This window comes from Taudactylus pleione, unplaced genomic scaffold (assembly GCF_031769625.1).
Source record: "Taudactylus pleione unplaced genomic scaffold, aTauple2 ptg000699l, whole genome shotgun sequence".
In the NCBI taxonomy this organism is placed as follows: Eukaryota; Metazoa; Chordata; class Amphibia; order Anura; family Myobatrachidae; genus Taudactylus; species Taudactylus pleione.
The window spans coordinates 409,934-437,160 of NW_028285101.1; positions in this window are offsets into that span (position 1 = coordinate 409,934).

The following is a 27,227-nucleotide window of genomic DNA, read 5'->3' on the forward strand; positions in this document are numbered from 1 at the left end:
CCCGAGGGGTTGCCTAACCCTAACCTTCCCCCGGGTGTACCTAACCCTAACTCTCCCCCCTAGAGGTGCCTAACGCTAACCTCCCCCAAAAAAACCTAACCCTAACCTCACTATGCTCCCTAAACTTTACCCTCCCCCCCTGTGGCTAACGCTAAGGGCGCCCCGGAACCTCGGTCGGGCTGGCGTCCTTCCGGCATCGGGATTAAGATAAGCAACGGTATTTCGACGCCTATCTTAAGTCCCTTGTTGGGATTCGGATGTCGGTATTGAGACTAGCGGCATGGTCGCCAGTCTCATAACTACATCCCCAGGAGTGCAACATGGGTTTACCAATATGCAAAGTTACTTGCTCTTTCTTACTCTATTTCCAAATCTGAATTAGACCCTACATCTCCAGCCTCATTTCCTCACATACTCTTTCTCACCCTCTTTGCTCCTCTACTAATATTTCCCCCCTCCTTACTCCCTGAACACCACTTCCCACTGATGCATTGAGAATTTCTCCAGTGCCACTCCTAACCTCTGGAATGCCCTACATTAAACTTCCATCCAGCCTCACAGTCTTCAAACGCGTCCTTAAAGCTCACTTTTCCACTTCAGCTTACTGCTATCCTCCTAACTCTGTAGTTCCTGTATTTCTCTGCCCATTGTGTCTACCTACGTAGATTGTAAACTTTTATATACAGTAAGCAGGACCTTCTCCCTTTCATCTTCTTTACATAATTATGCTAATTGCACACTGTAATTATGTATGTAGGTGAATTTATATACTGTTTGGATTAGCATGCACTTATTTATCTTGTCTGTTTTTCCCCTTGTATGGCACTATGGAATCCTTGTGGTGCCTTAGAAATAAATAATGACGATGCTAATAATTAAGGTTCCCACAGCATAGAGGGAAACTCTGTCACATTTGGTTTTGTAATTCATTGTAACTTTTTATGTTGTAAACCACAAAATCTACAAATCAGCATCACCTGCTCCTTTCAAAGTGAACTTTACTGCAATTAACTTTCCATGCAACCAGGGCCGGATTAAGGGGGGGGGGGGGCAATAGGGGCGGTCGTCCCTGGGCCCACACACACAGAGGGCCCCCACACTACTGCATAATCAGTGCTGCTGCATCAGCTTGGGGCAGGGCGGTAGTGTGGATGGCACATAAGTGCCGTCCGCACTACACAGCACAAACACACAGCCGCCGGCGCTGGCAGCTGTGTGTTTGTAGTAGCAGCCGATGAGAGTCACACAGACTCTCATCGGCTGCTGCGCTGCAGCTCACTGCCGAAGTCTCCATCTGCCAGCTCCCGCAGTGGCTGGTGGGAGAGATGATGATGTCTCTCCCATCATGCAGAGCGGGCCGGCCTGGGAGGATGCCGGACAGAGGAGCAGATGCCAGAGCGGGGATTAAGGTAAGTGGAGATTTTTTATTTTCCTGTGTGTGTGTGCGCGTCTGGCCGGGGACGACAACGACTACTCCTAAGGGCACTACTGGGGGGGAACGGACTACTCCTAAAGGCACTGCTGGTGGGGAACGGACTACTCCTAAGGGCACTGCTGGGGAGGGAACGGACTACTCCTAAGGGCACTGCTGGGGGGGGGAACGGACTACTCCTAAGGGCACTGCTGGGGGGGGATTGGACTATTCCTAAGGACACTGCAGGGGGGGAATGGACTACTCCTAAGGGCACTGCTGGGGAGGGAACGGACTACTCCTAAGGGCACTGCTGGGGATGGAACGGAGTACTCCTAAGAGCACTGTTGGGGAGTGAATGGACTACTCCTAAGGGCACTGCTCGGGGAAGGAACGGACTACTCCTAAGGGCACTGCTGGGGGGGGAACGGACTACTCCTAAGTGCACTGCTGGGGGGGAACGGACTACTCCTAAAGGCACTGCTTGGGAGGGAACAGACTACTCCTAAGGGCACTGCTGGGGGGGAATGGACTACTCCTAAGGGCACTGCTGGGGGGGAACGGACTGCTCCTAAGGGCACTGCTGGGGAGGGAACGGACTACTCCTAAGGGCATTGCTGGGGGGGGAACGGACTACTCCTAAGGGCACTGCTGGGGAGGGAACGGACTACTCCTAAGGGCACTGCTGGAGGGGAACGGACTACTCCTAAGGGCACTGCTGGGGGGGAACGGACTACTCCTAAGGGCACTGCTGGGGAGGGAATGGACTACTCCTAAGGGCACTGCTGGGGGGGAACGGACTACTCCTAAGGGCACTGCTGGGGGGGGAACCGACTACTCCTAAGGGCATTGCTGGGGGGGAACGGGCTACTCCTAAGGGCACTGCTGGGGGTGGGAACGGATTACTCCTAAGGGCACTGCTGGGGGGGAACGGACTACTCCTAAGGGCACTGCTGGGGGTACTACTAGGGGCACTGCTGGGGATACTACTGGGGGCACTGCACACTGCTGGGACCACTACTGGGGGATACTGCATAGAGGGGGAATCACTACTAGGGGCTCTCCTGGGCGGGACTACTGTTTAGGGGGGACTGCTACGGGGGGCACGGCTGGGCTGGGCTCTGTGTGGCTTGAAGGGGGCCCCCGCAACTTAGTTGTCCTGGGGCCCCCACAAGCCTTAATCCGGCCCTGCATGCAACAAACTAATACTTTAGGGCCAACCCTATCATTAATTTAAACTCTTCCATTTTTGGAGATTTACTGTAGCTTAATTCATAATCTACATTGATTAAGACATTGGGTCTTTATTACTGGTGTCACTTTTGAAAGCTCGCTAGATTGGTCGAAGTGCACCTAGTAAGTCGGCATTTTGCCAAAATATAATTGAAAAGTGCAACCTGCACCCACTAAAGACATAAGATGCCACCCAATGCATACTTGCCGACAATCAGCTCCAGCCTTCCGGGAGGGAGCTGTTTGTCGGCTAACTGCGGGGGGCAGGGCCGGCCATTGACGTCACATTGGGGTCGGGGACGGGGACGGCCATTGATATCACATTGTGGGTGGTGCCGAGCGATTGCGTCATCGTGGCCCCCCCCCAACTTCACAATGCTATTATTTTCGGCATTGTGAAACGGGGCGGGGACACGATGATGCGATTCAGCGCGAATCACGTCACCAAAGCTGCGGTGGTTTCTATTTTTTTCTGGGGGGATGTCGGGAGGGTCACAGGCTTCCGGGTGGCTTGCCTGCCTTTCCGGGGCCCGGGAGCGGCATCCAAAAATCGGAAGGCTCCCGGGAGGGTAGGCAAGCCTGAATGTTTGCTACTTCAATGACTGAAAATGTCAGAAAAAGAGTCCCCTCCCACAATGCACGGAATTCCATGGACCTTTTCTGGCCTCTTTATCTTGTCCCAAAGATCAAAACTTTGCTTTGTATGTGGGTACAGAATTAGGCACACATATGTACCTAATTTGGCAGTATCAAGTAAGGGCTATTTTTTTAGCCCAGGGCTGGTTGTACTTGGTGATGGGGGGCTCCACTTCCCTAAAGAAGTGTTTTATATTTACAGTACATACAGGCAGGGGCATCTTAAGAGAGGAGGGGGTCCGTATGCACTCCCTGTGCGGGGCCCCCTCCTCTCTCCCTGGTGGCCGGCAGCCGACTGACACGGCTAGCCAGCCACCGGAGCCTAAGTAGACTCCGGGCACTAGAGTGTGCCCGGAGTCTACTGCACATGCTCAGAACGCCGGAAAATGGCCGTGGTAGCCATTTTTCTGGCGTTCTCCGCATGCGCAGCAGACTCCGGGCACACTCTAGTGCCCGGAGTCTACTGCACATGCGCAGAAAACCAGAAAAATGGCCACGGCTGCCATTTTCCGGTGTTCTGAGCAGCGCAGATACCCAACGTGGGACCATGGACAGGTAAGTTTAAAATAATATGGGTGCAGTGTGGGCAGTGCGGGGCCCCCCTGGCGCAGGACGCTCGCAAGCGGGTCGATGTTGCCCCACTGCGCATGCGCACGACAGAGGGAGATCCGTCATGCGCATGCGCAAGACCCGGCTAGCGACGGGCTCTCTGTCGCTCCGGGTCTCGCACCAAAGGGGGCGTGCTGTCGATGTTGATTGACAGCACGCCCCCTTTGGTGGGTGTGCCGGGGGCGTGGCTGCCAGACGGAGGCGTTCCCATGGAACGCCTTCTGTCTGAAGCCGGCCCCACTGACATCACTAGAGCCAAAATCACTCCAGGGCTTGCGGCAGCGAGACCCTACCGCAGGGTCTCCGTCGCAAGCCCGATGGTCGCGATGGTCTTGATCATCGTGACCATCTTCATAGACGCTCGCATAAGCTGTGGGTGGTAACCCACAGCTATGCGAGCATCCATAAGGCCGCTCCATTTTCATGTAGGAGGGCCCTGATTCAGAGCGAGCGCTCTGGTCAGAGCGTCCGGCTCTGAATCAGGCCCACACTGCACTCATTATAGATACGCCACTGAGTACATATCTCCTGCCCTATTATTTCCCCACAAAATGGACATTCACCTTGAAATGTGTTTAATAGTATTGTTCACTAGTCAATTTATTAACAAACATTTTGCTGTTGTTACATTTTGTTGTTATTGTTGAGTGATATAAAACACTAAAGCTGCATACACACACAACGATTTTTTTAACGATTATCGTTAAACGATATCGTTTAACGATAATCATTTGAAAAAATTGTTCACTTTCAGAGTCAAACGATGAACGATTATCGTTCATGCGCGTTCACGTTTGTAGTTTGTAGTTCAGTCAGACTTGTCAACTCAACGATTTTCATTAAGGGAATATGCAAAAATCGCTTGTAGTTCAAAAAACTAATTCATTACACTTTAAAAAGATGGTGTAATGGTTAGCATTACTGCCTCACAGCACTGAGGTCATGGGTTCGATTCCCACCATGGCCCTACCTGTGCGGAGTTTGTATATTCTCCTTGTGCTTGCGTGGGTTTCCTACGGGAACTCCAGTTTCCTCCCACACGCCAAAAATATACTGGTAGGTTAATTGGCTCCCAACAAAAATTAACCTTAGTGTGTATGTGTGTCTGCATGTGATGGGGAACATAGATTGTAAGCTCCACTGGGGCAGGGACTGATGTGAGTGGCCAAATATTCTCTGTAAAGCGCTGTGGAATATGTGTGCGCTGCATAAATTAACTGGTAATAATAATAATCTGATAGAAAATCGTTCATAAAATCGTTGGTAACAAAATTGTTGTGTGTATGCAGCTTTATAGTTCCTTAAGACCCTAAGGAGCCTATGTATCAAAGCTGTGAGAGTGATACAATTGTGAGATATAAAGTAATAACCAATCAGCTCCTAACTTTCAATTTTTAAACACAGTCTACAAAATGTAAATTGGAAGCTGACTGGTACTTTATTTCTCACAGCTTTGATACATAGGTCCCAAAAAAAAAATATATATATATATATATATATATATATATATATATATATATATATATTTATTTATTTATTTTATTTTTTTTAAATTATGAATCAATTGTAAATACCACTGCCTGTTTGCTTGTTTATTGGAAGAGCACTTGGAGCTGTAATGACAAACTAATACAGTGCATTTTGCACTGTAATTAGTTAATAGCACAGTGCTGTGTATTCTAGCGGCAAATCTGTGATGTGCAGCCCAGCGACATTAGCTGTATAATGGTTGTTAAGACTGCACCTGGGACTTCCTGTTGAAATGAGCAGCAGACCAGGTGCAAGCCATCCACTCCAGAATATATTTACCACAATAAAACCTTTTGTACTACTGTATATTGTCATAATCAGATTTGATTTGCATGGTGTATGGGTCATTAAATAGGGCTCTACTGATTATCAGATGGGATTCTGCACTGTATTTGACTAAAGCTGTTTGAAATTGCATTGATTGTATAAAACTATTCCCAAAATAGACAAAAATAATGCCCATATTCTAGAGTTTGCACTAAATCCCTCATTACATTCAGCAGGACCCTTCATTCAACACTGCTGTGCAGCCAGCTTGTCACTACCTAGATGAATGACCTCTACTGTAGGGTGTCTGTTATTATTTCTGTGGTTGGATTTGCCATGAGACCTGTGCTATATCAGGAACTTTGTATAAAAGTATCTTTAGATATAGGGATTGGCATCTGGGAAAAAGGGGTTAGTAAAATATATTTTGGATGGCCAAGTCAGTTCAAATTAGAAGTTAAAAAAATAATTTTAAAAATACATTAAAAAATAGACTTGTTATTTTCTTAAAATTGTCGCACAACATTCTTTATGGTGTCAAAACTAAAAACATTATTCAAATATGCTGCCATAAGAAACCTCTAAAAAAAACAACAAGAAATATAGTAGAACACATTTCCGAAACAATGTTGTATCTGGTCATGAAGGGGCAGCAAGCCTTTGGTCATTAAGTGATCATTAAGTGGTTAAATTAAAACTCTATCCAGGATTCATTTTAAAATCACCACAGGTGTCTCTTGTCCAAGGCTTGCAAGATAGAGAGGTGGTAAAGGTAGGGGACGAACCTCACTCTTCCTCTAATTGGGGACTTCCAGTATGAAGTATAACCAGCCTGATATTAACTGTTTTATTAGATACAGATCCCATGCTGTTATATCATTATATGCTTCAAATGCTTGGGGTGTACTACCTGCAGGTCACTTGTCCAGGGGAGTTTCCTTTGTCATCCACACAGTGGCAAGAAGATTTATCTTCGACACTGCTTGTCTTGCTTTTTGGACCATGTAATCTACTATTTGACTTGCCCATGTGGGCTTATGTTTATTGGTAAGACCGTTAGGACTTTTAGATAACTCATGAATTAGCACCAATCTTCGATTCGCTTGGCATTCAATTCGGGGACTTCCGATAAACCTGTGGCGACTCATTTTCTTAAGGAGGGCCACCAGATCTCCACTATGCAATGTATGGTCATCAATTGGATTCCACCACCACGAAGAGGGGGTGACCGTGGTACCATGCTCCTCAAGAAAGAGGCGTGGTGGATTCATAAGTTAGACACTGTATCCCCAAAGGGGCTTAATGAGTATAACTCCATGAGTATCTTTTTGCATTGAGGAATTAATAGCAATGTGTTGGATTGATCAATTCTCGTTTATAAGTCTGTTCAAGCTATGTTGGATAGGTCATTTTTTATTTTTCGTACTTCTGGCAAATGGTTAGGGTATATATAGCAGTGGATTGTCACTGTGGTGGTTATACAGTCAGTGGACTGGTTGTCTTTGCCTGAAGAAGGTCTTATCTTGACCAAAATGTTGCATCTTCGTATATTCATAGATGTAACTATTGGAATAAATCCCTCCTTTTCTTTTTACAAGCTCTGGTGAGTGCGCTCTTTTTTCAAAAGTTTGTATTTGTGGCGCCCCTGGATGGGGTGATCGCTGAGGAGCACCCCAGCAATTGGAATATAAGTAAGTGGGAATGCAGATCTAACCAAAAACTATATATATAAAAATATATACACTATATATATATATATATATATATATATATATATATATATAGATATATATTATATAATATATCTTGAAATAAATATGTAGATTTGCCATCAATATTTATTGAAATGTAACATTATAAAGTACAAGAGGACTTGACATAAGTAAAATATCAGGAATGAAAAGAGGAATTGCTTGATGAAATGTAAACTGCCATGTATCAGCCTTGATGACTAAGATTTATCTAATTGAACAATGGATTTAACAAATCTGTTGCCTGAGGTGCCAAATGAAATGGTACATTTATTGTTAAATGGTACATAAATTATACTTTAATCATCATTAGATATACCAACAACATAGAAAACCTCTAACTAAACCAAAAAAATATATATACAGGTTGAGTCTCCCATATCCAAATATTTAGAAATACAGAATTTTTAGCATGAGTGAGATAGTGAAAACTTTGCTTTTTGATGGTTCAATGTACACAAACTTTGTTTAAGGCACAAAATTATTAAAAATATTGTATAAAATTTCCTTCAGGCTTTGTGTGTAAGGTGTATATGAAACATAAATGCATTCTGTGTTTAGATTTGTGTCCCATTCCCAAGATATGTCAATATGGTATGCAAATATTCTGATATATAGAATATTCTGATATCCAAAATACCCCTGGTCCCAAGCATTTTGTATATGGGAGAATCGCCCTAAAATTTGCTCCATTGAACACCTGCTGTCTGGCAGATATAGTAGCAATCTGTAACAAGAACACAGTGAGAGATGAGGGACTGTCCCACCCAGAGCCTTAACTAGACATTTTAGTGCCCTGTGCCAGAAAGAGCATTGGTGCCCCCCCTTCCCCCATATTGTAAACAGGCGCATGGCAGAAAAAAGTGTGTGGTCTTGTAGGGAAAGGTTAGTGAACTACTTAATGGTGGTGCCACTTATTCGCATTAAACTACATAGTAGTGTTCCTTATGCATGTTCCACTACACAGTAATAATGCCCCTTACACATTATGACCACACAGTAGTAGTGCCCCTTACACATTATGCCCACAGTAGTAGTGCCCCTTACACATTATGACCACAAAGTAGTAATGCCCCTTAAAGATTATGCCACACAGTAGTAATGCCTACTACACAGTATGACTTCACAGTAGTAGTGCCCCTTACAGATTGTCACACAGTAGTAATGCCAATTACACATTATGCCCACAGTAGTAATGCCCCTTACACATTTTGACCACACAGTAGTAGTGCCCCTTACACATTATGACTAGGGATGTGCGCCCCCCCCATGTTTAGGTTTTGGATCTGTATCCCCTTCATGTTTTGGATCTAGATTTGGTTTAGCCAATATTGCCCTTGCGTGTTTTGGTTTTTGATCTGTATTTTCTTTAAAAAATTTATAAAAACTGCTAACATTACATAATTTGGCCCTTTTTTTGTTCCTACAGTATTATTAACCTCAATAACATAAATGTCCACTAGTTTCCAGTCAATATTGACCACCTCACAGCTCACAAATATAGTTTTCATCATTTTAGGCCCAAAAGTTGTACCAAGCTAGCTGACTGACTAAGCTAATCGGCAGCAGTGAGCGGCACAAACACATGGCAGTTCAACACCCAACATGTCACATAAGCAAACATATTTTCATTAATCAAGAGGCCTGATGGATATGGAGCATGTATGTAATTGAAGGCAGGGAAAGTTAGGGTTGATTTGTAGTAAATTTAATTATTATTATTTTTAATTCTGAAGCAAATTTATGAGGGAGGAGTGGAGGCATTTATAAAAAATACAAAAAATATTTAAATCCTTCCCATAAGTCCTTGCCCCAGAAGAATCCTTGAGCACTATGCCTGCTGCTGCTGGGAGTGGATCTTCATCCCAAAAGGGGACCAGGAAGACTACTAGTAGTAGTTTAAAAAAAACAATTGACTATTAAACAATCCTTTGCAAGGGGGAGCAAGTATGACAGCAGTCACCCAGTTGCACAGCGGATCACTGACGACCTAACATCTACAGATGTAGCCATCAACATCGTTGCCGCAATGCATGCGAACGCATTGTGGAATAGCGTAGCAATTGCCAGGCTGGGAACACTCGCAGCTGGCGATTACCCCATTGAAGTTTTATGGTGTGCACGTGTATAAGCACGTGCACTTCATAGACGTGAGCACAATAGTCGCGCCATCCATGCCGTGATGCATTCACATCTCGGCATAGATGAGCATGGCTACATCTGTATGCTGATATTAGATGTGTGTCCAATATCTGCCAATAATGCAGTGGGTTTTACACCGTTAATTGAGGTCCTGTGTCCCTGCTACCCAATCCCATCAAGATTCCACAATTCCCAGCATGTACAAGGACGTTAAAAAAACATAATTGGTGTCCTCCAAAATGCCATTGTACCCACTGTCCACTTAACCACAGACAAGTGGAACAGAGCAAACGCAAGATTACATGACTGCAACAGCCCACTGGGTGGGTGTATTGCCTCAGCGGCACTAACGGCGGCAGCAGCAGCATCTAAGAAACAGCAGCTCATTCGGAGACAGGCTACTCTGTGTATCACCGGTTTCACTAAGAGGTATATCGCTGTTAACCTTTTAGAAAAACTCAGGGAAGTCATTGCAAAATGGTTTACCCTGCTTGGACTCTCCTCGGGATTTGTGATTTGTGACAACGCCACCAATATTGTGATAGCATTACAGCTGGGTGAATTCCAGCATGTACTATGTTTTTCACACGCTATCAACTTGGTGGTACAATTTTTTTTTTTAAATGACAGGGCCGAAAAATTTCTGGATTTTTTTCGCCATTCAGTAGGCGCATGTAGAGGATTGCAGCAACTGCAAGAAATGTTGAATTTCTGCATATGCTTCAGTGGAATGAGGATCAGCAAAAAGCCATCCAAAGCTACACAGCAAACTATGACATAGGAAGAGGAGGGGGAATGCCCCTTACTCAAGCTCAGTGGAAAATACTTTCCATGTTGTGCAAAGTGCTGAAACACTTCAAAGTAGTCACCTGTGAAGTGAATTCAAATACTGCAAAGCTTGAGTCAGGTAACTCCCCTAATTAGACTGTTGTAAAAGCAACTTGAGAAACTGAAGGAGGAGCTAAAATGAAGTGATTCTGCAAAGTTCGTTGGACTTGTAGATCAAGTCCTTTATTCGCTTCACCAGGATCCAAGGGTTGTCAGGGCCTTCCAATCGGATCAATACTGTCACAACCCTGGCTAGTTTTTTACCTTTTGCCTTGAGACTTACCTCTGCAAGCTGCTCCATGGATCTGTGTGTGTAATTTGCCTGGAGTATCTTCTCTGATCATGCTGGCTGCAATACTTCTCTGTATGCATTCCCTTCCACACTGATTGTTCACCTGGGCTCTCCTCTGTCTGTGAGCATTGCTAGTCTTGATTGGAATCGCAGGTGTGGTTCTGATTCTCAGTGCTGTAGAGATGAATACTCCCTCTGCATGTTGTGCCTTCCACCACTCAGAATGCTACTGCCAGACCACCTGTCTGTATCCACCAATTGCTGCCAGACCCAGGGTATATATTTCCTCCCCTGATGGCATTCTGGGCCTGAACATCTCATTACTTCCCGTGGTGTATGGTTCATGCTGCTACTGTATATTAGTGTATCACGGGCTCATGCTACTGCAATTCCTGGCAATCCAGAAAATCTGCTACTGCAATACCTGGCAATCCTGAAAACCTGCTATAGCAATACCTGGCAATCCAGAAATCCTACCAGTTCCCAGGCCAGTGCATTATGTCCAATGTTGTTGCATGACTTATGATCCTAGTTCCCTGTGTGTTACCAGTGCTTCCTAGCACAGCCCACGATACTCCAGCCAGTAGTGATATTCCAAGTCCATTCCACGATACTCCAGTCCGGAGTGATATTCCAAGTACATTCCACGATACTGCAGTCCGGAGTGATATTCCAAGTCCATTCCATGATACTCCAGTCCGGAGTGATATTCCAAGTTCATTCCACGTTATTCCAGTCCAGAGTCAAGTTCCAAGTTCTTCAGTTCTATCCACGTTATTCCAGTCCAGAGTCAAGTTCCAAGTTCATCAGTTCAATCCACATTATTCCAGTCCAGAGTCAAGTTCCAAGTTCACCAGTTCAACTCAGCAAGTCTTCCTGCCGGTCCCGATCCAGTTCCTCCAAGTCTTCTACTACTAGTTCCACTCCAACGTTACAAGTTTCCTGTTCTTGTCATTTATCACCAAAGGCAGTTCTCACTGCTATACAATTCTTTCGCAAATAGAGCTATTTACCTCAACCATGGTTCCAGTCAAGCCGGTCTATGCTGAATTCACTTCAACACCTGAGTCAGGTAATTCTCAAGCACCATTCATGACCAATACATTTTGGCAACTGTGCTCGATCCTATACATTTTGGCGACAATGCTCGGACACAGATCTGAAGAGATGCAAAGACCTTTTGGTAAGCAAATAGTCAGCTCAAGTGGCAAGTGATGCAGTGATGGCTCCTCCTTCAGTTTCTCCAGCAAGTGCAGCTGCCAAGGAAAAACGAAACTTTCCCAAAATAATACCCACTGGTGATGCAAATGAGTCAATACAACCAAGTTTTGACATCTTGTCGGGTCTAAAAGAATTGCCTGCAATTAAATTAATGAGACCTCTGCCACGACTCCATCTGATATGGTCATCATTCAAAGAATGATGAGGACAATTTTTAAAGCTAGCATCCAAATAGGCATGTCAGACAGTCTGTTTGACTACTAGCAGGAAAAAAAAGGCAATTTGGAGGCCCTTGCGCAAACTGGCTTTGCTTTACTTGAGTTGCCCACCCTCCAGTGTGTACTCAGAAAGAGTTTTCAGCACATCCGGATACCTGGTCAGCGATCGGTGTAATTGGCTACTTCCTCAAAATGTGGAAAAGATGATGTTCATCAAAAATAACTACAAATTCCTCAAGGAAGACCTTTACTGACCAATTATGTCCAAAAATTACAGAGGCACCTGTAATGGTGGATTCCAGCGGGGATGAATTAATATTGTGTTAAGAAAGATGTAGACACTGGTGAGTGTGAGGAATTGGATGATGATGGTGATATCATCTTGCCTCTGTAAAGCCAGTTTGTGCACGAAGAGATCCATGCCAGCAATGTCAGCTGCCCATTGGTAGCTTGTCTTCTGGGAGCCCAAACAAACCAATTGCTTCATGTTTGAGGATTGTTGATGAAGGTGTTGGTGGTAAAGATGGCAAGTGCTTGGATCTAGCAGAGATAAGGGAGCTAGCTGACGCTGAATTGCTTGTTGTTACTTTTTTATCCAAAGTTTCTGAATTTCACAAAATCTTTTTGGATGATGCGCTGCAGATGATGTAACAGGGAGGAGGTTCCTCGATGGTTAAGGTTCCTACCTCTACTTACTCCGGCTTTACAAAGGGTACAGATGGCTTGACAATTGTTGTCCGGATTTGGGTAGAAATAACTTGACGCATAAGAAGTGGATTTTTTGTCTTATGCCCAGACATGACAATCGGCTTTTCCTTTTCATTGGCAACAACTGTTTATTGCACTGGTGCCTGATTTACACAAATAACATCCTCATTAACAGCATCCTCATCATCAACATCCTTATTAGCGTCAGCTAAATAAACTACTCCTTATACTGGTGCACTTCCACAGAAGCATCTTAGATTTCTATATCAGCATGTTCACTTGTGCTTACATCATCATAAGAGGCAGAACCACCAGTCATAAATAGCCTTTCCTTGCCACTTCGTGTGGTGAAAGGCATATTGCCAATTTTCTGCAGCTAATTTTCCCTTTGATGTTTTTTTCTTAACCAATGTAACAGATTGCTTCTTTGATTTCAGATGCCCTGACTTAAGCCCTTGGGCATCGGCTTTAGTAGATGACGTAGACGGACTAGTATTGTCATGATTGGTGGCACTGGCAGAAGCTCAAGCACTAGTATGTGGTTCCTGCTCTCCTCTCAACTGATCGTTCTCCATATCAACAAACATGAGTGAATTGGTGTACAGCACACATGTCAGTTTGTACCAATTTTAAATATTACACTGCGGTATCAATGACCTACAGTGTCACAATATTTTCTTATGAATAATACACTGCGGTTCCACTTAGTGTCGCAATATTTTTTATGAATATGCTGCGCTACCACTTAGTGTCACAATATTTTTCAGGAATATTACACTGAGTTTTCACTTAGTGTCACAATACGTGTTGAATATTACACTGTGCTACCACTTAATGTCACAATATTTTTTATGAATATTACACTGCGGTTCCACTTAGTGTCACAATACTTGTACAGTATTAGTGACCAACAGTGTCACAATACTTGTATGAATAATATTACAATGTGGTATTACTGACCGACAGAGTCACTAACAATACTTTACGAATTATACACTGCAGTATGATGAACCTACAGCGTCACTCACAATATGGGCAGCAGTGTCACAGTGCTTTGGATATACTGGGGGGTGGGGGGTACGGCATGCAGCGTCATATATTTTTTACTTTTTTTATTATTTTTTTTAAACTTTTAGTTTTTTGTTTTTTTTACAGCTCGTGGACGGACACACACTGGATGGACAGCACAACCCTGGACAGCACATCCCTTGATGGATAACACAGCACACACCTGGATAAGCAATGATAAATAACACCCTGGACAGAGCACAGCACACCCTGCCTGGATTGGACAACACAGTCCAGCACAGCACACCCCTGTATTGGACAACACAGCCCCCCTTGGACGGAGCACAGCTTGAGCTGGACTCTGATCCCAGCCCGGATCGTGAAGTTCAGCCAGCTCATCTATGATTATGACTACACAGTAGTAATGCCCCTTAAAGATTATGCCACACAGTAGTAATGTCCATTACACAGTAGGACCACACAATAGTAATGCCCCTTACAGATTTCGCCACACAGTAGTAATGCCCATTAAAGGTGTGGTACCCCCATATATGTACTGAAGGGGTCCCCCACTCTAATATATTTTTTAAGGTATACTGCCCAGGGGGTAGATCTGCCAGCCGGCTAGTAACCCAGGGAGCGTGAGAAAAAGGCCCCTCATTGATTGGCTCCCTCGATTGCAGGGCAGAGGGCCCACTAGGCAGGGCAATCCAATGAGGATTGCCGGACCAAGCTGGGGAAGTGGGCTTGAGTATTTACTTAGTGTTAAATAAAGACTTCCCGGACTGAACTTTGGCTGAACTGAATATGTGGAGCTGGGGACCGTGGCGCTGTGGACACCATGGTGACTGTCTGCTAAAGAGGACCCAGCATTGAGGGGATATCTGTCTGCCACTGAATGGGACTCCCGCTGAGTACACAGCCACCAGAGGGGAGCTGACTTGCCTACTCCTCCTCCACGCACCGGGAGCTGGACCACACAGACAGCAGCCACTCACCTACTGGACTGCTGAGAGAGCCTGGAGTCACCGCTGAAGAGACCGCCACTGGGAACCTTGGGAAGCAGAAGGACCCCACCTGTTGTCGGCTGCCTGGAGGAGTGCCAGCAACTTGGAGGACCCCTGTGGGGAAGCTTGTCGCCAGGAACAGGGATATGGAGCTGGTGCAGCAAGGAGTTTAGAGACACTGCTGCCTGGAGAGCTGCCTGTTGTAAGGGAAGATCCCGTGAAGGAACAAAGAAGACTGCTGACAAGCCGTGGGCAAGGCAGGGGACAGCCCCAGAAGAGGAGAGCCAGAGGAGTGCCCTGTTGGAAGGAGCCACCAGGGAAGAGGAAGTCTGCGTTGCTTGTAGGGTGCTGAAAGAAACCACAGAGAAGACAGCCGCTGGTACTCCCACACCTGTGTGAGTGAGGAACAGCCCCCGCTGATTGAGCCATAGGATCGCTGCCTGGTGTGTACACAGGCAGATAAGGAGCTGGGCACACTGCTACTATTATACATTGTAGTAGGTGGTAGCAGACAGGTAGTGGCTGTGATCGCAGGTAGAGGTGACCGGACCCTCCCACAGGGCATGTGTGCTCTGTCCAGGCGCACCGGCCGCACCACCCTTGGTTACGGCTCTGGTCCCACCATCCCACAATCAGGATATCTGCCATAATTTGAGGTAGGCTTGGTGGTATTTCCTTAAAAATATAATATTTTGTGAAAAATGCTGACTGGGCACAACCGCAGAGAAATTGCCACATTTGCTATGACACTGTCATGCCCCCAAGTGCTGTAGTTTTCCCACATTGCCAAATAGGAGGGGTGGAGAAAGGTAAGGTGACCACTTTAAATGCTTATTTAATTTGTCCAAATAAGGAGAGTGAATTTGATAGAGGGAAAAAGATAAGCCGAGACTGGTATGGGTGAGTACTGGCAGAGGCGTAGCATGTGGCCAGGGTACCCGGAGCACGAGTGAGCTACCGCACCCCAAAAACCCCTCCCCCTCAAAAAAAGTGTGTGCTATATAATATAACCGCTACATATATACACATACATACATGGCAATGTCGCACATACATACATACAGGGTCACACATACATACAAACATATACACATACAGGAATGGCAACACATACATACAGGCAGGGTCACATTCATACATACATACACATAGACATACATACACATGCAAGCAGGGTCACACATTCATACATACATAGATACACACATACAGGGTCACATACATACATATGCAGGCAAGGTCACACATTCATACATACATACATAGACACACATACAGGCAGGGTCACATACATACAGAAATACATATGCAGGCAGGGTCACACATTCATACATACATAGACACACACATATAGGGTCACATACATACATACTAGGGGTGAGCGGGTTCGGATTTCTGAAATCCGAACCCCCCCGAGCCCCCCCGATCCGAGGCAGATCCGAATCAGGCTCGACTTTTCCCGCCTGGCTCGGATTCTGAAATCGAGGCAAAACGTCATCATCCCGCCTTCCGAGTCTCGCGGGTTTTGGATCCTATATAAGGTACCCGCGTCGGCGCCATTTTCTCACTCGGCTGTGGACAGTGAAGAGGGAGGGTGGGAGTTAGGGCTGGCTGGGCTGTGTAGTGTAGTGTAGTGCAGAGTAGTAATGTGCTGTGCTGTGCTGCTGTTGTCCATAGGGGCTGTGTCCACTACTTCAAAGTCCATAGGGGCTGGCTGTGTTGTGCTGTGCTGCTGTTGTTAATAGGGGCTGTGTCCACTACTTCAAAGTCCATAGGGGCTGGCTGGACTGAGTTGTGCAGTCAGTTGTCCATAGGGGCTGTGTCCACTCCAAAGTCCTGTGCAGTGTCCCAGTCCTAAAGGGGTGCTGTAGTGTTGTCCAGGGGGTGCTCTGTTCATCAGGGGTGCTCCCCCCAAGTGTTAAAAAAAATATATATTTTCTGTGTTTGTGAATTGTGTGCGCAGTAGCCGCACGTGCATCAACAAAGTAGGGCCAAGCGTGCGCCTGTGTCATAAGTAAAGGGCCGGCTGGCTTGACCGTTAAAGGGTGCTGTAACCTCCAAAGTACACTCCAAACCAAATCAAAAAATATTTTCTGTGTTTGTGAATTGTGTGCGCAGTAGCCGCACGTGCATCAACAAAGTAGTGCCAAGCGTGCGCCTGTGTCATAAGTAAAGGGCCGGCTGGCTTGACCGTTAAAGGGTGCTGTAACCCCCAAAGTACACTTCAAACCAAATAAAAAAAAATTTTCTGTGTTTGTGAATTGTGTGCGCAGTAGCTGCACGTGCATCAACAAAGTAGTGCCAAGCGTGCGCCTGTGTCATAAGTAAAGGGCCACCTGGCTTGACCGTTAAAGGGTGCTGTAATCCCCAAAGTACACTCCAGTCCAAACCAAATACAAAAATATTTTCTGTGTTTGTGAATTGTGTGCGCAGTAGCCGCACGTGCATCAACAAAGTAGTGCCAAGTGTGCGCCTGTGTTATAAGTAAATGGCCGCCTGGCTTGACCGTTAAAGGGTGCTGTAATCCCCAAAGTACACTCCAGTCCAAACCAAATAAAAAAATATTTTCTGTGTTTGTGAATTGTGTGCGCAGTAGCCGCACGTGCATCAACAAAGTAGTGCCAAGCGTGCGCCTGTGTCATAAGTAAAGGGCCGGCTGGCTTGACTGTTAAAGGGTGCTGTAACCCCCAAAGTACACTCCAAACCAAATCAAAAAATATTTTCTGTGTTTGTGAATTGTGTGCGCAGTAGCCGCACGTGCATCAACAAAGTAGTGCCAAGCGTGCGCCTGTGTCCCATAAGTAAAGGGCTGGCTGGCTCATTTCTTAAAGCGTGGTGTAACCCACAAAGTGCACTAGTCTCCAACAAAAATAAAAAATTATTTTCTGTGTTGGTGTGCGCCTTAGCCGCACGTATATATCAATATAACATAAATGGAGGACCAAACTTTCTCCGATAAAAATAAAATAGGGAAAGATCAAGAACCACTTCCTCCTAGTGCTGAAGCTGCTGCCACTAGTCATGACATAGACGATAACATGCCATCAACGTCGTCTGCCAAGGCCGATGCCCAATGTCATAGTAGAGGGCACATACAATCCCAAATGACAAAGTTCAGGAAAATGACCTTGAAAAAAACATTTAAATCATCTGAAGAGAAACGTAAACTTGCCAATAAGCCATTTACAACACGGAGTGGCAAGGAACGGCTAAGGTCTTTCCCTATGTTCATGACTAGTGGTTCAGCTTCACATGACGATGGAAGCCCTCCTCCCGCTAAAAAAATCAAACGAGTTAAGCTGGCAAAAGCACAGCGAAGAACTGTGCGTTCTAAGAAGATATCACAAATCCCCAAGGAGAGTCCAAGTGTGGTGGCGGTTGCGATGCCTGACCTTCCCAGCACTGGATGGGAAGAGGTGGCTCTTTCCACCATTTGCACGCCCCCTGCAAGTGCTGAAAGGAGCACCCACAGTCCACTTGCTGATATGCAAATTGAAGATGTCACTGTTGAAGTACAACAGGATGAGGATACTGGTGTAGCTGGCACTGTGGATGAAGTTGGCGAGGAGGATTCTGATGGTGATGTGGTTTGTTTAAATTAGGCTCCGGGGGAGACAGTTGTTGTCCATGGGATGAAAAAGCCCATCACGGTTATGCCTGGGCAGAAGACCAAACATTCCACCTCTTTGGTCTGGCAATATTTCTATCCAAATCCGGACAACAACTGTCTTGCCATATGTACCATATGTAAAGGTGAAATAAGTAGGGGTAGGGACGTTAACCACCTAGGAACATCCTCCCTTGTACGGCACCTGCAGCGCGTTCATAAAAAGTTACTGTCAAGTTCAGAAACTTTGGCTCAGACCGTAAGCAGTCCAGGGTCACCTAAATCCCTTTTTCCTGTTTTATCCAAGGAATCGGTGGATGAGGAGGATGAGGACGACATCTTGCCTCCGTAGAACCAGTTTGTGCAGGGACACATTAATTGCCAGCTTGTTTTGTGGGGGCCCAAACGAACCAATCATTTCAGCCACAGTCATGTGGCAGACTCTGGCTCTGAAATGATTGGTTTGTTAAGTGTGCATGTCCTATTTATACAACATAAGGGTGGGTGGGAGGGCCAAAGGACAATTCCATCTTGCACCTCTTTTTTTTCTTTGCAGTATGTACTGTTTGGGGCCTAGTTTTTGAAACTGCCATCCTGTCTGCCACTGCAGTATCACTCCTAGATGGGCCACGTGTTTGTGCCGCCCACTCGTGTCGCTTAGCATAGTCATCCAGCTACCTCGGTGCAACCTTTTGGCCATAAAAACACTATTGTGAGGTGTGAGGTGTTCAGAATAGACTGGAAATGAGTGGAAATGAAGGTTACTGAGGTTAATAATAGTACAGGAGCAGAAAAACCCACAAATTCTGTGATTTTAGCTGTTTTTATGCTTTTTAAAAAAAAAATACAGATCCAAAACACAAAACCCAGAACCCAAAACACGGAAGGGTGGTTTTGGCAAAACCAATCCAGATCCAAAACACGAAGAAAGATCCAGATCCAAAACCAAAACACAAAACACGAAAAGTGGCCGGTGCACACCCCTAATACATACATACATACATACATATGCAGGCAAGGTCACACATTCATACATAAATAAAAACACACATATACAGGCAGGGCACTGATTACATTGCCGGTCTGTAACTCCACAGCTTACTAACTATCTGCTGCACTGCACTTCCTGATACTAACCTGCTTCAGCTAACAAACCCCCCCCTTTTCTTTTTTCTTTTTTGCTGACATAAATAATAATCAAATTGATTTTTATTGTTGCAAATGGGTCATATTAATAAGGATTAATTCCATTTAATGACCAGGAATCTATAAAAAATTTTTTTTAAGTGTATGCATAATTATTGCTAATACTGGCCCTCATTCAGACCCACTCGCGAGCGGCTGTCCGCTCGCAAGTGGGTCGAAGGTCCCCACTGCGCATGTGCACGACGGAGGGAGCTCCGTCGTGCGCATGCGCGAGACCCGACGAGCGAAGGACTTTCCTTCGCTCAGAGTGTCTCATCAAACGGGGCGTGCTGTCGATGGTGACTGACAGCATGCCCCCTTTGGTGGGCGTGCCGGGGGCGTGCCTGCCAGACGTAGGCGTTCCCAAGGGAATGCCTACCGTCTGAAGCCGGCCCCACTGACATCACTAGTGATGTCAGTGGGAGTGATTTTGGCTCTGATAGAGCCAAAATCACTCCTGGCCTTGCGGTTGAAAAACCCAACCGCAGGCTTTTGCTCGCAGATTCGATGGTCGCGATGGTCAAGACCATCGCGACCATCATCCTGCACGCTCGTATATGCTGTGGGTGGTGACCCACAGCTATACGAGCGTCCAGGAGGACGCTCCATATTAATGGAGGTGGGCCCTGATTCAGAGCGAGCGCTCTGGTCAGAGCGTCCGGCTCTGAATCAGGACCTCTGTTACTTAGAGGAATTGTCTCTTTTTATGTGTATTTTATCATTGTATATTTATTTTTTTAATTTAGTAAAAATATTTTAAATCAGCAGCTATTCACAGGCGCCTTTATTTATTTTTAAGTTGGGTCACATACATACATACATATACATGCAGGCAGGGTCGCACATTCATACATACATACATAGAGACACACATACAGGCAGGGTCACATACACACACACGCATGCATACATACATACACATACAGGCAGGAAGAGTCACACATACACACACATATATACATACATACACATACATACAGGCTGGAAGGGACACACATATAGTACATACAGGCAGGAAGGGTCACACATACATACAGGAAGGGTCACACATACATACACACATACATACATACACACACATACAGGCAGGAAGGGTCACACATACATACTGGCAGGGAGGGTGATAGACATAACTGGGGTAGAACCTCTCTTACCTTATTTTGGACCCTGGAGCTTCTTCCTCGACATGCTGCTGTAGCCCCGCCCCTTGCTGGGGTCAGATGAACATGTGCTGAGCTCCACCAATCAGGGCTCAGCACAGGCTCCTCTAGCGACCTGGAGTTTCTCACTAGAGCAGGAAGGCAGGACAGGAGCTGCTGCTGCGGACCCGGCACAGGCTGTCAGCTACTTGACAGCTGCTCCGGAGTCCGACTTCAGGGCGCCCTCTGGTGACTAGGGCACCTGGAGCTTGCACTCCAGTGGAACCGCCCTCCCTACGCCCCTGAGTGTGGGAGCCAAGGCAGAAATCCAACCCATTTTTTATTTGTTTGTTCAGGACTAACACGCCAAGATAGATAGTTGCTAAATTGGACGGACTACCATTCCCTGATGATTTTTATAGACATAATCTATTAAGTCTAGTTTTTTTTATTGTTCCAAATAAATTCTACACAGCGTGATAGCAGGGTATGAAAGTAGGATGTGGGCACTGGGACAGAGGGCCTGATTCAGAGCCGCTCGTAAGCGGCCGCTCGTTCGCTCCGAGCGATGTTCACACATCTGCGCATGCGTATGGGTCGTAATGCGCATGCGCCAACCAGTCAGTGCGGTCGGAAATTGAGCGCTCGCAAAATAGCGAGTGCCTGCTAAATTGAGTTACAGGATGAGGCGTTTGTGGGTGGTAACAGGGGAAGGTGCTTGAAAACGAGGAGTGGAGATCCAAATGCAGGCGTGCCAAATGGTCAAAACGGGCATTTTAAGGGTGTGCATAATTAACAAAGCAGCGTCATCGGCCACGTCACTTGGTTGTCTCTTAGCCTGAACTGTTCGCATGATTGCGGTAGGAAAATCCAACCACAAGCACTGCGAGCAGTTCAGACGCCTTTCGATGTACTCGATTAATCTAATAAATAGCGGAGATGACGTAGGATGTGAGCGGCCAGGGGGCGTCTTTACAAAATAGCGAGCGCATGTTTCGTTCGCTCGCTCACACATAGAGGCGTCAGCAGACCGCAAAGAGCGAGCGCTCAATTTAAATAGCCGGCCCCTGTTCCTGAACGAGCGAGCGCAAATAGCGTCCGGCTCTGAATCAGGCCCAGAGAGCGTTTGATACAAATACAGCAGCTTAGGGAGAATGTTCATTTTTACAGCATTAATTCTACTGCTCCATAAAATAAATAAAGGGCAACTGGAAGCTAGGTCTTGTTTAATCATATGAAGAATTGGGGTTTATTTGGTTTATAAAGAGTTGGTCCTAGCATTTAGTAATTTGGAAACCAAGGTAACGGATGGCTGAGGATCTCCATTGAAAGTTGAAGTTGAGCTGGAGCAGTTTATTTTCCAGTGAAGATAAATAGAGGGCTAAAGCCTCCAATTTGGCGTGATTCATTTTATATCTGAAAGCGGGCCATACAAGACCAAGGCCCTCATTCAGAGCCGTACGCTCTGAGCAGAGCGCACGCTCTGAATGAGGGCCGCCCTCCATGAAAATGGAGCGTCCTCCTGGACGCTCGTATAGCTGTGGGTCACCACCCACAGGCTATACGAGCGTGCAGTTTGATGGCCGCGATGGTCTTGACCATCGCGACCATCGAAACTGCGAGCCGGAGCCTGCGGTTGAGGTTTTCATCCGCAAGCTCCGGAGTGATTTTGGCTCTATCAGAGCCAAAATCACTCCCACTGACATCACTAGTGATGTCAGTGGGCCGGCTTCTGATGGGAGGCGTTCCCGTGGGAACGCCCCCGTCAGGGAGGCACGCCCCCGGCACGCCCACCAAAGGGGGCGTGCTGTCAATCAACATCGACAGCACGCCCCCTTTGATCAGACACAACGAGCGAAGGACTTTCCATCGCTCGTCGCGTCTGGCGCATGCATGCGCACGACGGAGCTCCCTCCGTCGTGCGCATGCTCAGTGCAGAACATCGACCCACTTGCAAGCGGACAGCCGCTCGCGAGTGGGTCTGAATCAGGGCCCAACTCTGCAAATAAGTTTGGGAGTGAAGTTTGTGTGTCAGAAGAACATTGTCTGCAAAGAGTTACATATTGTATTGTGTATCAGCGATGGCAGTCCCTTTAGTATTTGGATTCAGATGAATCCTCGATGCCAGGGGCTCTATACAAACAGCGTTCAATGGAGGAGTGGCAGCCCTGTCTGGTGCTGTAGTCAGGCTAAAAACGGAAGAGCATAAGCAGTTGGACAAGACTGAGGCCAATGGGCAATTATAAAGAGTCTGTATAGCTTGTAAAAATGTGCTAACTGTATTGTTCCAGGCGCTAATATCAATTACTAAATTGTTATTTATAAATATATATGTTAATTAGAGATGGTCGCGGACCACCATGTTTTGGCTCTAATTCATCGTATTTCAAGTGTTTTGGTTTGGATTTGGTTTTGATTTACTTTAAAATCGATTAAAAATTGATAAAAACAGCTAAAACCATGTAAGTTTGACCAAATTCGTTTTTAAAATCCGAGTTCCAAACTGACAACAGATCTGAACAGGGACTCGATACGACTCAGAACCCCAAAGTAATTCTGAATTGGGAATCCGTTAGACTTGGAACCCCTAAGTTTGGGTGTGTTTGTATTGCAGGAAAATAGAACCGATCATCTCTAATGTTAATAACCAATACTATAGTTAAACCTTCTATATACTAAGCAGCAGCAGCCTAATGTGAATCTGTGGACACTCACCAGGAAAAACAAGACCATGTACAATCAATAGATGGTGCTGTCCTGATGTAAAACAGAGACAGTAGTATTGACTTTAAAAAAATGTGTGCACATATGTATATATCAATTAACTCCAATGTCTCAGTGGAAAAAAAAGTTTAGGTCAAAAAACATTGGTATACTCCATTTTATAAATGATCAGTGTACTGCCCAATGCAAAAAGTGTTAACCAGTTGGTGTCTTGCATAAAGTGAAGCAATCCCATATAGCTAAATTGGATATAATGCAGTACCGAGATACTGCGAGGACAGAACCTGCAGCATACTTACCTACACACCCGGAACCTGCAGTAGGCTCCCGATTGTTTTGGGTAGCCCCCCGGAAGAGTAGGCACTCCTCCTGCATCTCATCCACTTCCTAGAAAAGCAGAATGGTGCAGAATCTTACCTGGAAGGAGGGGAAGGGGACTAATGATGCAATTGTAAGATCATCTCATTTTGACCCCGCCCCCTATTTAAATATGCACAATTTGCAGCATTTTGCAGTTCGGGGGCGGGGTCTAATGACGTAAAGTAGCCCCACCCCATCACCCACCTGCTGAGGAGGGATGGAGGAAGCAGCGCCTGTCACAGTGAGCTAAGGAAGCAGAGCTGGGATGGGGGTAGCAGCTGCTCTTGACCTTCATTATTGAAGCAGTGCATAATTGCCTGCCCATAGGAGTGGACAGTGATGCAAAGAGGGCTTACTGCTTGGTGTATATAAGTCCCAAATATAGATATAAGTGCAATTAATCTGTATGGGGATGGGTGGAAGGGGGGAATACAGTGCAATACAAAATAGGAAAGGGGATGCTACATAGCACAAAACGAGAGGGGGATACTAAATAAAACAATGGAGGAGAGGGGAGAATACTGCACAATAAAAAATGGGGGGAGAGAGAACACTACAGAATACAAAATGAGGGGGGTACTACATAATACAAAAATGGTGGGGGAGACAATACTACAGAAAACAAAAGGGGGAGAGATGGCATAATTGCGGCATTGGGATAAGTCTAGTAGCATAAAAGGGGCATGTGGAGAAGTGAGATGTCCTACTAGGTGCACGTGGCAGCGTCATGTGGCATAAAAATGGCATATGGAGTGGTCTTGTGACATAAAAGGGGCATGCAGACAAGTGTGATGACATACAAAGGGCATGTGGAGTGGTTTCATGGAATAAAAGGGTGATGTGGAGAGGTGTGATGGCTTACTATGTGCATGTGGCAGCAGGGCCGGTGCAAGGTGTCACGGCGCCCTAGACAAACTTTTTAGCCTAACACCTCTCACCCCGAGTTTTTTTTTAAAAATTCTTACCTGCTTCTGGCTGGCATGGCTGCAGTCCAGATCCATGGATGTCTGATGCCAAACGCTGTCCATAATCCACTGCTGCAGTAAGATTTCTAGGTGGAGGTGGGGGGAGACTTTATGTTAGGACAAAGTGGAAGGCAGCAGTTAGAAGACACATACCACATCACTTGGTCACTCAGCCGAATTGCACTGGAAGCCCCCCATGTGGAACTTCTAGGTGCAGATTCAATGAAAATTAAAAGAATTTTTGAAAAAAAGAAAAACATGCTTTATTTTACTTATAAAGCATTGTTATCCTACCTCAATTATCTGCTTAATGTTAATAGGTATCCATCTATTTATATGTAATTTTATTAGGGGTGTGCACCGGCCACTTTTCGTGTTTTGTGTTTTGGTTTTGGATCTGGATCTTTCTTCGTGTTTTGGATCTGGATTGGTTTTGCCAAAACCACCCTTGCGTGTTTTGGGTTCTGGGTTTTGTGTTTTGGATCTGTATTTTTTTGAAAAAAAGCATAAAAACAGCTAAAATCACAGAATTTGTAGGTTTTTCTGCTCCTATGCTATTATTAACCTCAATAACCTTAATTTCCACTCATTTCCAGTCTATTCTGAATACCTCACACCTCACAATAGTGTTTTTATGTCCAAAAGGTTGCACCGAGGTAGCTGGATGACTATGCTAAGCGACACGAGTGGGCGGCACAAACACGTGACCCATCTAGGCGTGAAACTGCAGTGGCAGACAGGATGGCATTGAAAAACTAGGCCCCAAACTGTACATAATGCAAAGAAAAAAAAGAGGTGCAAGATGGAATTGTCCTTGGGCCCTCCCACCCACCCTTATGTTGTATAAACAGGACATGCACACTTTAACAAACCAATCATTTCAGCGCCAGGGTCTGCCACACAACTGTGGCTGAAATGATTGGTTCGTTTGGGCCCCCACAAAACAAGCTGGCAATTAATCTGTCCCTGCACAAACTGGCTCTACGGAGGCAAGAAGTCGTCCTCATCCTCCTCATCCACAGATTCCTCACCCTCTTCAGTGTTATGTACATCCTCATCCTCACAGAGTATTAATTCGTCCCTGCTGGAACCACAGGTCCCTCTGTACGTTCTGGAGGCTGGTCTCCCTGGAAGAGTTGATCATTCATTTTATGAACATCATCTTCTCCACATTTTGTGGAAGCAACCTCCTACGCCTTTCGCTAACAAGGTTCCCGGCTGCACTAAACACTCTTTCGGAGTACACACTGGAGGGGGGGCAACTCAGGTAAAATAGAGCCAGTTTGTACAGGGACCTCCAAATTGCTTCTTTTTCCTGCCAGTACAGGTACGGACTGTCTGACATGCCTACTTGGATGCTGTCACCGATGTAATCCTTTAACAGACAGACGCACGCTTGTCGCTGCTGCTTTGAGGATTCAAGTGCGGCTACAGCCCACACAATTCACAAAGACAGAAAAAAATAAAGAATATTTTTATTGTTTGTGGAGCACACTTTGAGGGTTACACCACCCTCTAACAGACAGACGCACGCTTGTCGCTGCTGCTTTGAGGATGCAAGTGCGGCTACAGCCCACACAATTCACAAAGACAGAAAAAAGAAGAAGAATATTTTTATTCTTTGTGTAGCACACTTTGAGGGTGTCACCACCCTTTAACAGACAGACACACGCTTGTCGCTGCTGCTTTAAGGATGCAGGTGCGGCTACAGCCCACACATTTCACAAAGACCGAAAAAAAAAGAACAATATTTTAATTGTTTGTGTAGCACACTTTGAGGGTGTCACCACCCTTTAACAGACAGACGCACGCTTGTCGCTGCTGCTTTAAGGATGCAGGTGCGGCTACAGCCCACACAATTCACAAAGACAGAAAAAAGAAGAATATTTTTATTGTTTGTGTAGCACACTTTGAGGGTGTCACCACCCTTTAACAGACAGACACACGCTTGTTGCTGCTGCTTTGAGGATGCAAGTGCGGCTACATCGCACACAAGTCACAAACACATTAAAAAAATAGTTTTTTATTTTTTGGAGCACTTCGTGAGTTACACCACCCTTTAACAGACAGACGCACGCTTGTCGCTGCTGCTTTAAGGATGCAGGTGCGGCTACAGCCCACACAATTCACAAAGACAGAAAAAAGAAGAAGAATATTTTTATTGTTTGTGTAGCACACTTTGAGGGTGTCACCACCCTTTAACAGACAGACGCACGCTTGTCGCTGCTGCTTTGAGGATGCAAGTGCGGCTACATCGCACACAAGTCACAAACACATTAAAAAAAAATGTTTGATTTTTTGGAGCACTTTGAGAGTTACAACACCCTTTAACAGACAGACGCACGCTTGTCGCTGCTGCTTTGAGGATGCAAGTGCGGCTACAGCC